This window comes from Manis pentadactyla, chromosome 11, assembly GCF_030020395.1.
Source record: "Manis pentadactyla isolate mManPen7 chromosome 11, mManPen7.hap1, whole genome shotgun sequence".
NCBI classification, from domain to species: domain Eukaryota; kingdom Metazoa; phylum Chordata; class Mammalia; order Pholidota; family Manidae; genus Manis; species Manis pentadactyla.
This window is the reverse complement of record NC_080029.1, coordinates 8,699,808-8,709,478: the sequence shown is the minus strand read 5'-3', so window position 1 is coordinate 8,709,478 and position 9,671 is coordinate 8,699,808. Positions and strand designations below refer to the sequence as shown.

The 9,671-nt window shown below is 51.8% G+C and overlaps 1 long non-coding RNA gene across 1 annotated transcript; it reads left to right on the top strand.

Moving 5' to 3' along the window:
- The first annotated feature begins 2,304 nt into the window (after positions 1-2,304).
- Positions 2,305-8,098, top strand: LOC130679460 (uncharacterized). Its single transcript, XR_008992402.1, has 3 exons — positions 2,305-2,440; positions 3,407-4,114; positions 7,882-8,098. It is a non-coding gene; the product is annotated as an uncharacterized LOC130679460 (long non-coding RNA).
- The last annotated feature ends 1,573 nt before the right edge of the window (positions 8,099-9,671 follow it).

Genomic DNA, 9,671 nt, shown 5'->3' with positions numbered 1-9,671 from the left:
GGCATTGTCTGCAACCAGAGATCGGCCCCCAGGGAGAGCACTTTGCTCACGTCTGCATCTCCAGGCTGAGAGCCATGTATGTTATTTCCAGGCATGCAGAACAGAGAGGACATCGCTTTTGTCCTCTAGAAAAGTGTCAGCAGCACCCTCCCAACAAGGTCAGGTTGGTGAAGCCTTTTTGTGTCCTCCTCCAACTTCACCCCAGAAGGAAGGACAGACAGGGAGCATTTATTGGACACCTATTGTGTGTCAAGCAAAACTCCACGAGTTCAGGTTAGAGTGAGCACAGGAAGCAGCAGTCTCTGCCCAAGCTGCCTACTGTGCACTGACATGGGCAGTTCACCCCGTGCACGCTGCATGCTCGGACGCCCCTGTGCTGTGGCTCCGAAGTCCTCTGTCTGCCTCTTGGGCAAGCTAGAGTGACTAACCGCACCTTACAGGTGACGAGACTGAGGGCAAAGAAGTTCAGAATCTTGCTCAGTAATTCAAGTCCGGTGTACCCAACCCTAGAGCTGTCCGACCCCCGACACTATCCATCCAAGCCCAGATGGAGGGTCCTCTGTGACGTGCCTCATGCCTGTCTCCATTTCACTCCTGCCCCTGCTCCTCAGACAGCCCTGTCCAGAGCTGATGTCCTGGCCTAGGAAGCCTGAGATCCAATTCTAGGTAGGGAGCGGCAGGCCATGTCTGTGAGGCGGGTCTGCTGGGTTCAGGTCCAGCTCCTAAACTGAACAGCAGCGGATTCAGACTGTGCCTCCCAACTACTAATACTCCTCTCCTGGGATGCAGCTGGGTGGAGGGGTAAATGTGACGGTGGGTTGGTGCTGCTCCAGGAATTTAGCACCCTAAGGCTGCAGGACACAGGACTTCACAGGATGCACTTCCTCCTGCCCCAAGAGGCCGCCTTCTCTCCTCTCCTCTGCCCTGAAGGAAATTGTCTTGGCAGGGCTGAGAGACCCCTGGCAGCCCACTGTACTTTGTCAGCCCGTGTCCTTGTCCTTTCCTGTCCTGTGACAGCCCCACCGCAAGCAGCAGCAGGTCTGTCCCAGCACGCCTGTGCCCCGCACGCAGGTGCAGCCCATACACACACCGCATCTCCACAACAAACCTGTTAGCTGGTATTTATGCCACTCATCCCATGGGGCTGGTGGTCTCCTCTGGGCACCTGGAACGCCCAAATCTGTCAGGCAAGGAACACTCTTGAGATCTGTGTGTGGGCACCTTCCTACACACCGGGCTCCAGCTGTGGACACACAGGACAGAGCCCTGCCCTCAAGGAGCTCAGAGAGCAAATATGTAAGTAAGACAAAGCCAGAAACTGTGGCGGTCTGTGACGAAGACAAGAGGGAGGTTCGCGGGGAGAGTGCCCGGGGAGCCTGGGGGTCAGAGTGGCTCCCTGCAAGGCGGTGTTTGGGTTCTGAGTGATGAGGGGGCAATGCACCAAGATCTCAGGAAGAGCGTTCCCTACCGGAGGGTGAGGGGACATAAGGGCCCTGAGAGGCCAGAGTGCATCACGGCAGGAGAGCCAGACGGCACGAGAGCCGAAACACCTGTGCGCTGGCAGCTGGGGAGCAGGGGAGGCCATGCAGGCAGTGTGGGGGGCAGGGCAGATGGGGCCACAGCCTGACAGAATTTGGATTCACTGAAAGTGCACCGGGAGGCCCGTTAGGTGTTCCATGCAGCCGGCGACAGCTGATGGCGACTTGGGCTTGGGTGGGACGAGGTGCTGAGAGGCAGAGGTAAAGCTCCAGCAGCAACTGGTGGTGGTGTTGGGGAGAAAGTCAGTTTGGAGACGCAGGGAAGTCAAACAGAGTGGATGAGAAACCAAAGTCAGGAAGGCCACGTGAATTTATTCCACCCTGTGCAGCAGAGCGGGCCTGCCTACGGTTAGACCAGCACAGGCTGTTTACTCCAGAGCTTCTTGGCAGGGCAGAGGAGGCCTTGACTGACAATCTTTGGCCTGGGAGGCCTGGTCTGATCGGTAAAAAGAAGATTGGGCTGCTCTGATGATTTCTGTGCCTGTCTGTGGCTGTTTTATTTTCTCTTATCTGGGGAGAGTCCGTGCTTGGAAACTTCTCATGTGGGGATGTTGTGTTTTCTTGGCTGGGGAGTGTCTGGCCGTTCCAAGTAACTCCTAGTCCTTGAAACTTCAACTGATTAACTCTGATCTTTTCTGGCTCTCTGGTTTGATCTGGTTGACTCTTTGAGTTCCTCGTAGTGGCTCTACTGGTTTTATTCTCCCTCCACCCACTATGTCTACGTTTCTGCCAACAGATTGGAGGCAGGATCTGAGGTAAAGAGAGAAATCAAGAGCAACTTTAGGCTTTCTGACCGAGCCACATGGAAGCCATGGTGCAGCTTCCTGCCTCGGGGAGACTGGCGCGGGGGCAGGATCAGAGGCGCTGGCGAGAACTGATGGGGCTCCGCCGCATCGCCGCAGGTTTGATGTGTCCGTCACCCACCCAGGTGGACGGGATCAGGTGGCCGAGAGAGGAAGTCTGGAGCTCAGAGGAGAAGTCTGGGATGGAGAGGAGGGATTCAAAGTCAGCATCGGACAGTATGTGAAGCCATGTGCTCACCCCCACAGCGCAGACCAAAAGGGCAGGCAGGCTGAGGGCTGGCCCTGGGCACTCCCACCTTTAGGGGCCTGGTGCAAGAGAAGGACCCAGCAAAGGGGCAGCAGCCTACTGGGAGTGCCTGGAGAGGGGAGAGTCTCAGAAGGGGGCACAGCCAGTCACAGCGAATGACCTGAGGGGGATGGGGACAGAGAATGAGCATCAGCTTAGGTACCACAGGAGGCACTGGCTCCTGAGAACCACCTCACGGGGAGTCATGGAGACGAGAGCCCAGTGGGAAAGGCTGGAGGAGAAGCTGCAAAAGTGGAGCTAACAAGTCAAAACAACTCTGTGTGGTGCTGGGAAGGAAGTAGAAAAGTGGGGTGGCGGGTGGAGGAGTGTGTGGGGTCAAGGGTTGCCTTTTGGGCTGCCTTTTCACAGGCTGCCATTTGGGCATATTTGGGCAGCCCAGCAGAGAGCACGTGACTAGTGATGAGGAAGTGAGGGGACAGTTACAGGAAAAAAGTCCTTCAGAGAGTCAGAGGGGGCCAAGCATGTAGAAACAAGAGTCTGCCTGCCAGTGCAGAGCATGTGGAAACTGATGCTAGGAGCAGGGCTCGGTGACGGGACATTGTCACCTAAATACATCATCGGTCCATGCATTCTGAGGCAGGGCCGCCAGCCAAGATGAAGGGAAGATAGCAACATGGAAGATGCAGAGAAAGAAGAAGTAGTGAATCAGGAAGTAAAATAGGGATGTGCACATGGATTGACTGAAATTGCCCATTGCCTCTGAAGGTCTGTGCTCCTACTTCTGAAATGAGAACATGATTTTTCCTGGCTATACCCAGTGTACAGGTGCAGGCAGAGAGTGAGCAGATGGTGGCTATAGAGAAGTTCTGGAAGGAAGCGTTTGGGAAAAATAAGAAGTGGTGGTCACAAAGGGAAGTTTGAAATCAACATTGCAAATACGGGGCTAAGATGGGTGGCAGGAAAGACTGTGGGCTGTCCCTTGACATCAAGCACCTGGGAGTCTGCTTGGGCTGAGATGGGGGACTCGTTCCTGTCCGGATTCCAGGAAGCCACCGTTTGAACTCTGCAGACCTCAGCCAGTGGCAGACCCGATGGTGAGCACAAAGGCTGCCCCCCAGCAGGGAACTATGGAGCAGCTAACGCCCCTGAGCTCCCCTTGGGATGAGGCAGGAGCCCATCTCCAGCAGAGATCACTTTATTGCTTAGTTTTTCCATGTCCTCTCCTGTTTGCCTCTCTCCCCTTTTCCTGTGAGTACTTTCCAATAAATCATTTGAACAACAATCCAGTCTCAGCTCTGCTTCTAAGACAGATGGCTATTCACATGCTGAAAACAATGATGGGCATGCTGGTGGAGAAAGAGTCGGTGAATCTGGTACTAAGGTCATTGGCGACGAAGAGGGGAGATGGGGAAGCCAGGAAATGACAGCCACGAGAAAAAGCAAGAGTTATGAAGACGGACAACGTACTTCAAAGGAGCTGGGGCCTTTGAAGAGGAAGGAGACAGTTTGGAAGTGGGGTGAAGAGGGTAAACTCAACAGTTTACTGCTCGTAGATGCTGAGACTGGCACGTGATGGAAAAAACAACCTCTTGAGAAGACAAAGGTTGCAGTGTTCTCAGCAGACAACCTGGTTTGGGTTAGTACAAAGGGAAATAATAAGAACTCAGCACTGACCATGAGTTCTGGAGGGCTCAGTGGAATGGGTGGGAGGGCCATGGAGTCAGACTAGGACTTGATCAGAGTGTCTGTAGGAAGTGGGTGGTCCTGGATAGTCCAAGAGGCCCAGGCTCTGCTGAGGGCTGAGGGGACTGGGCATTTCGGGCTTGGCAGGAGTGGCTGTGAAACTCAGAGCCCATACTGGTGGAGCCCTGGGCACAGGCACAGCCAAGGGAATTGTGTCTGTGTGGATGGTAAGAGCAGATTTCTGGAGGCCTCTTCTCTAGGTTTGTGGAAAACTTAACTGATTTATACTCTCCAAACCTAGGGGTTAGCCAGGCCTCCTTGCCCCTTTTTGATTTGAAGAAATTTACCCAAATTTATGGGCTCTGAGCTCCAGAGGGTCCTTCCCCTCCAAATGCCAGCCTCCTGCCCCCCAAATGATTTCTGCAACATCTCAACAGCCTGCTTCCTTGGGGTTTTCTCTCCGGCTCTGTGCTCCTGTCTCCGGGGCAGCCGGTTCGATACTGACCTCAGTATTCTGCATGTGAAGCCCAAGACTGCTTTACTTGCCATGTTTTGTGAGTTTAGTGATTTAGGCCAGGGGAAAGGGTCACGCCATGGGTCCGTCGTCCGCTGCCCAGGTTCCTGCTCTTCTCTTCTCTCTGTCACACCCCCTCCTCTCAGCACATCAGACTAACGGGCATCCTTCCGCTAGTCTTGACCAGGATGTTTCTGCCCTCACTGGGGACCCTGCAGGCTCTGTTTCTATCCCAAGTTGGCTTGCCCAGGAATTTCTTTCTGAGACACGTAACACTCTCAACAAAAGGAGTTCAAGGCACACAGTTCTTCTCTCCCTGCATAAACGGGGCCGTGTAGTGAGCGGGGGCACAGACCCTGGAGCCACAGCCCAAAAGAAGCGGAAACTTTCTGAGCTTCAGTTTTTTTGTCTGGACAATGGGGCAATAATAATGTAGCTAACATTTTTCCAGCACTTCCCTTGAGCCTGACACTGGGCTAAGCAGTTTACCACCATCTTATTTAATCCCAACATCAGGCTTATGATTTAGGAATTACCTCACTTGTCAAAGGACAAAACTAAAGTTCTATGATTTTAAATAACTTGCCCACCACCTTGGAACTTTTAGTAGGTTAACCTAGGATTCCACAGAGAGTCTTTTCTACTCCCAAGACCCGGCTCTTAAACCAGGTGCACTGACATGACGTCAAGAGTCCTGGATCTCACACTGGCTTCTGCCACTAACCTGGCCCTCCCGCCCCCGGGAGCCTCAGTTGCTGCATCTATAAAATGAAAGGTTCCTTTCAGCTCTTTTGCAGCCAAATCTGGGAAAATGGCAGCCATGGACTTGAAAGAGTGAACACAGTTGCATGTAAATTCAAAATTCCCTTCTTCTCAGGACACGTCCTAGGCTTCCAAAACAGCTTTGAAGATAAAAAGCACATAATGGCTTAAATATAATTTGAAATCAGGGACTAGGAGGTGGTGCAAAAACAGCCTTAGTAGTTCTTCTGACAGGTCCCTAAATTATTCCAAAACACTGTTTCATTTTTTTCAAGCGTGGTGTTGTACCCATAACGGGCTTCCCCTGTGGAATCAGAGCACGGAAATCAACTCAGAGCCCCCGACCTCCACAAAGGGGAGGCTGCTTCACATACGTGGCCACTGTGATGCATGTGGTGTTCCCAGGAGGGAAACAAAGGCCCTGAGAGGGTCGGGTGTCCCTTCCACGTACCCCGAAGAGTCTTGGGGTGCAGCTGTGTCGGGGTGCTGGAGCCTGGCTCCCCCGGGCCCTGGTCAGTACTTGACCCTCCTCACCTCCACCTCTCTGGATGTCTCAGACAGCACTGGGGCTGAGGGGGGCTGTCCAGGGACCAGAGCCCAGGACCCCCAACCAGGGCTCTTACCTGAGCAACTCTGCTTTTGTCCACATAAGATCTTGTTCAAATATCACTGTCACTTACCCAATTTTTAAAAATTTGGAAATACAGCTTTTCTTTCCACATTCATTTTTCTTCTCTTGCTCTTAAATTGGTTTCAGCAAAAAATGTAACGCTCTCTGACATCAGTAATGTAAAGAATAGAGTAATAAAGGCAGCCCATCATTTGGGGCAGGGGTTGGATTATAATGGAAGGAAGTGGGTGTGTGGGTGTGTGGGTGTGTGTGCGCACCATGTCCACGCACCAAAAGTCCGCACAGAACATCCTGACTCAACCCTAAGAGGCAACCCCAGCCAGCAAACAGGGCCTTGTTTATGCTCCTGGATTCTGAGATACACAAGTGATAAATCCCAACAGCATGTTTGGCTGCAGAGTTTCTGGCCTGCTCCCAAATCGCATCTGGGGTGGCCCCCAGGGCCCGAGGCCCAGCTGCGCAGGCAGAGCCCTTCTGCAGGTGAAAGCATCCCAGTGCCTAAGCCATCTGGTGACTAACAAGTGAGGTCCTAGGAAGAGCCTGGGTTGGGCTTGGCTCTCCAGACACACCCTGGGCCTCTGCAGCCTTCGCCAGGGGTCCCCTCCATGCCCACCCAGCTCCAGCCTGCATTCACAGCAGGGAGCTCTCAAACCCAGGCTGACACCCTGGGCCCTGCAGCAGTGCTGTCCCGTGCCTACGGGAAAGCAATCAAACCCATGGCAAGGCATGCGAGGCCCTTTATGATCTGGGTCCACCTGGCAGGAGCTCACTAAATCTGCTTGGGACTCTATTTCCAAATTCACTGATGCATGAATGCCTGATCCATGAAGAGATGCCCGGTTCTGTATCCCCTCTGAGCCTCCCACATCCCGGCCAGGAGTTGATGGAAAGTGCATAGGACTGGAGCTGAGTGAAGAAATGAAATGACAAATGAAATATGCAAGAGAACTTTGAAACTATAATCATAAATGTAAAAAAATTATTTCTACTGGTAAGAATGCTATTGCCCAGTGCCCCAGGGAGTGACGGTTTTGTTCTTGTGATATGTTTTTATGGAAATACATCATTTAAGAAAAATCATATCAACGAACTTTAAAAAGTAACAGCAGTTGTCTTCTCATTGTAGAAAATATTGAAACTATAAAGAAAAACTTAAACATATGTATTCCAAGCAACCAGACATGACCCAATGACACTTTGGTGTATTTTCTTCCAGTCTGTTTTCTATGTGTGGAGGTGTGCATGCGTGCGTGCGTGCGTGCGTGTGTGTGTGTGTGTGTGTGTGTGTGTGTGTGTAATGTGACTGGGATCAAATCGCACACTGCTTGATATCCTGCCATTGTCAGTGAACATTTATTGTGAACACTTTGCTGTGTTTTGGCCTCTGAGCTCAGATTCCAGCAGCCCCACTTCCTGGCCCTGTGAGCATGCATGATTCATTTCACCTCACCTGACCTCCTGTTTTCTCATTTCTAAAAAAACTTGTTGGAGTAGATGCTGCTTAGTATTTACCATGTAGTTTTCACCTATTCGCACACATGCAATCAAACTTTCTTTCCCAGCCTCCTTTGCAGCTACATAAACCCATGAGACCATATTCTGGCCAGTGGGATGTGGGAGGAAGTGATGTATGCCCCTTGCATGCCAGGCCCTTAAGACCTCCTGAAAATGATGCTCTATTTTATCTTTTTTCTTATCTCCAGGCCTCTGGCTCCACAAGCTGACTTGATGAGCCAGGGCAATCGTGAAACAAGAGAGAGGAGCCACAGGACAGAACAGACCTGGGTCTCCACATCCGTGCTTAAAGGATCCAATTGGCCTACAATGTGAACAAAAAATAAACCTTCATTGCCTAAGCCACAGAGGCATCGGGATTTATTTGTTTCTGCAGCCTGGAAACAGTCTGACAGCTACTTACCTCGCGAGGCCTTAAATAAATAAATAAATAAAATATCGAATCAACTTAAAATATTTATAAATAAATAAATATTAAATAAAATATTGAAATCAACTGCTGATAAAAAGCACTCAATAACCATGAGCCTTTAAAAATTAAAGAATAATAAATAAGTGAACAAGCCATTTACCAAACTGGGTAATACATACCCTCAGGTCTGTGGGGCTTCAGAGAAGAGAGAAATGACTGCACAGGAGGAAGCAATACAACGAAGTGTTGAGTAGAATCTGCTGCTGGGGTGTGGATGAATTGGGTCCAGGACAGGAATTAGAAGGGTCTTCTGGGCAGAAGATGAATCATTTAACTAATGTGTTCTGTCCAGGTCATCCAGGAGGCAGGAAGAACAGCGAGGGAAGTTCTGCGTGATTACCGGAAAGGTGGAGAAGACCAGAGCAGGGGGCCGTGCTCAGGGCGGCCTGAAAAGGGCTTCCGTGGGGGCCTCTTTCCCTCCCTTTGACTTTCTGCTCTGGACCCCCAGGGCTGTCCTGGAAGGAGCTCCCCCCTCAGCAGGGGTAGAGGCTGCCTTGTGTGTGAGGCCCCCAGGAAGCCATGGAGGAGGAAGGGATGCAGACGAGAGGGGTTTTAAAAAATAATCCGCATTCCCTTTCCCTCATTTTATAGAGGATGAACCTGAAAGCCCAGCAGGTTCCACGGCTGTTTGGGCACATGGCACAGCAGCTCGGTGTCGGAGGCAGACCTCGGAGGTCATCAGGGGGGGCCACCCCCTTTCCCCCACACCCTTCTGCCCAGCTCCCACCACAGCTGCAATAACACCCAAATTCCTGACAGTGACCTCCAAGCCCTATGTGGTCTGGTCCCTCCCCCTCCCCTTCCTGGCACTGGGGAAGGATCTGGCTAGACTTTACCAGTGCCTCTGGACATTTTCCAGCCCCACCACCTTGGGTGATGGAGGGAGGCTGGGGATCTGAGATCTGACCAATGTAAGATGGGCAGGGGTGGGGTGTGCCCCTCCCAAGCCTGTCCCAAAACCACCGTCTAATTCCGCATGCTCTCTCTTCCCTCGGCTGCTGACTGGGCGCAGGGATCCCACGAGGGTTTCCAGGCACTGGGCAAGGAGGGCAGGCAGGTCCCATGACATCAGGAGCCTGGGCTCCTGAAAGACGGGGGGCCGCAGAGCATCGCCCGGAGTCACATCCAGGTGAGCCAGAAACAGACCTTTACGGCATCAAACCTGAGCTCCGGGAGGCATCTGTTGGTGCAGCTCGCCCTCCCTTACCCTGGCAGGTCACGCTTTACATCACCCTTTCATTGTGCTCGTAGTTTCTAGTACTATCTAGAATGATCTTGTCTATCTGCTTACTTATTTTGCTTCTTCCTCTAGAACATCAGTTTCATGAGATCAGGGACTTGGCCTGTTTCATTCACTTTACTATCCCTGCTCTTTAAAGTGCTTTAAAACGTCTTTTAAAATGAGTGAGTAGTGAACGAATGTATGAGTAAACTTTAATCCCGGGACAGTCACCCAGTCACCAAACATGGTTCCCTCAGTCACCAAACATATCGGAGAGGGTTTTC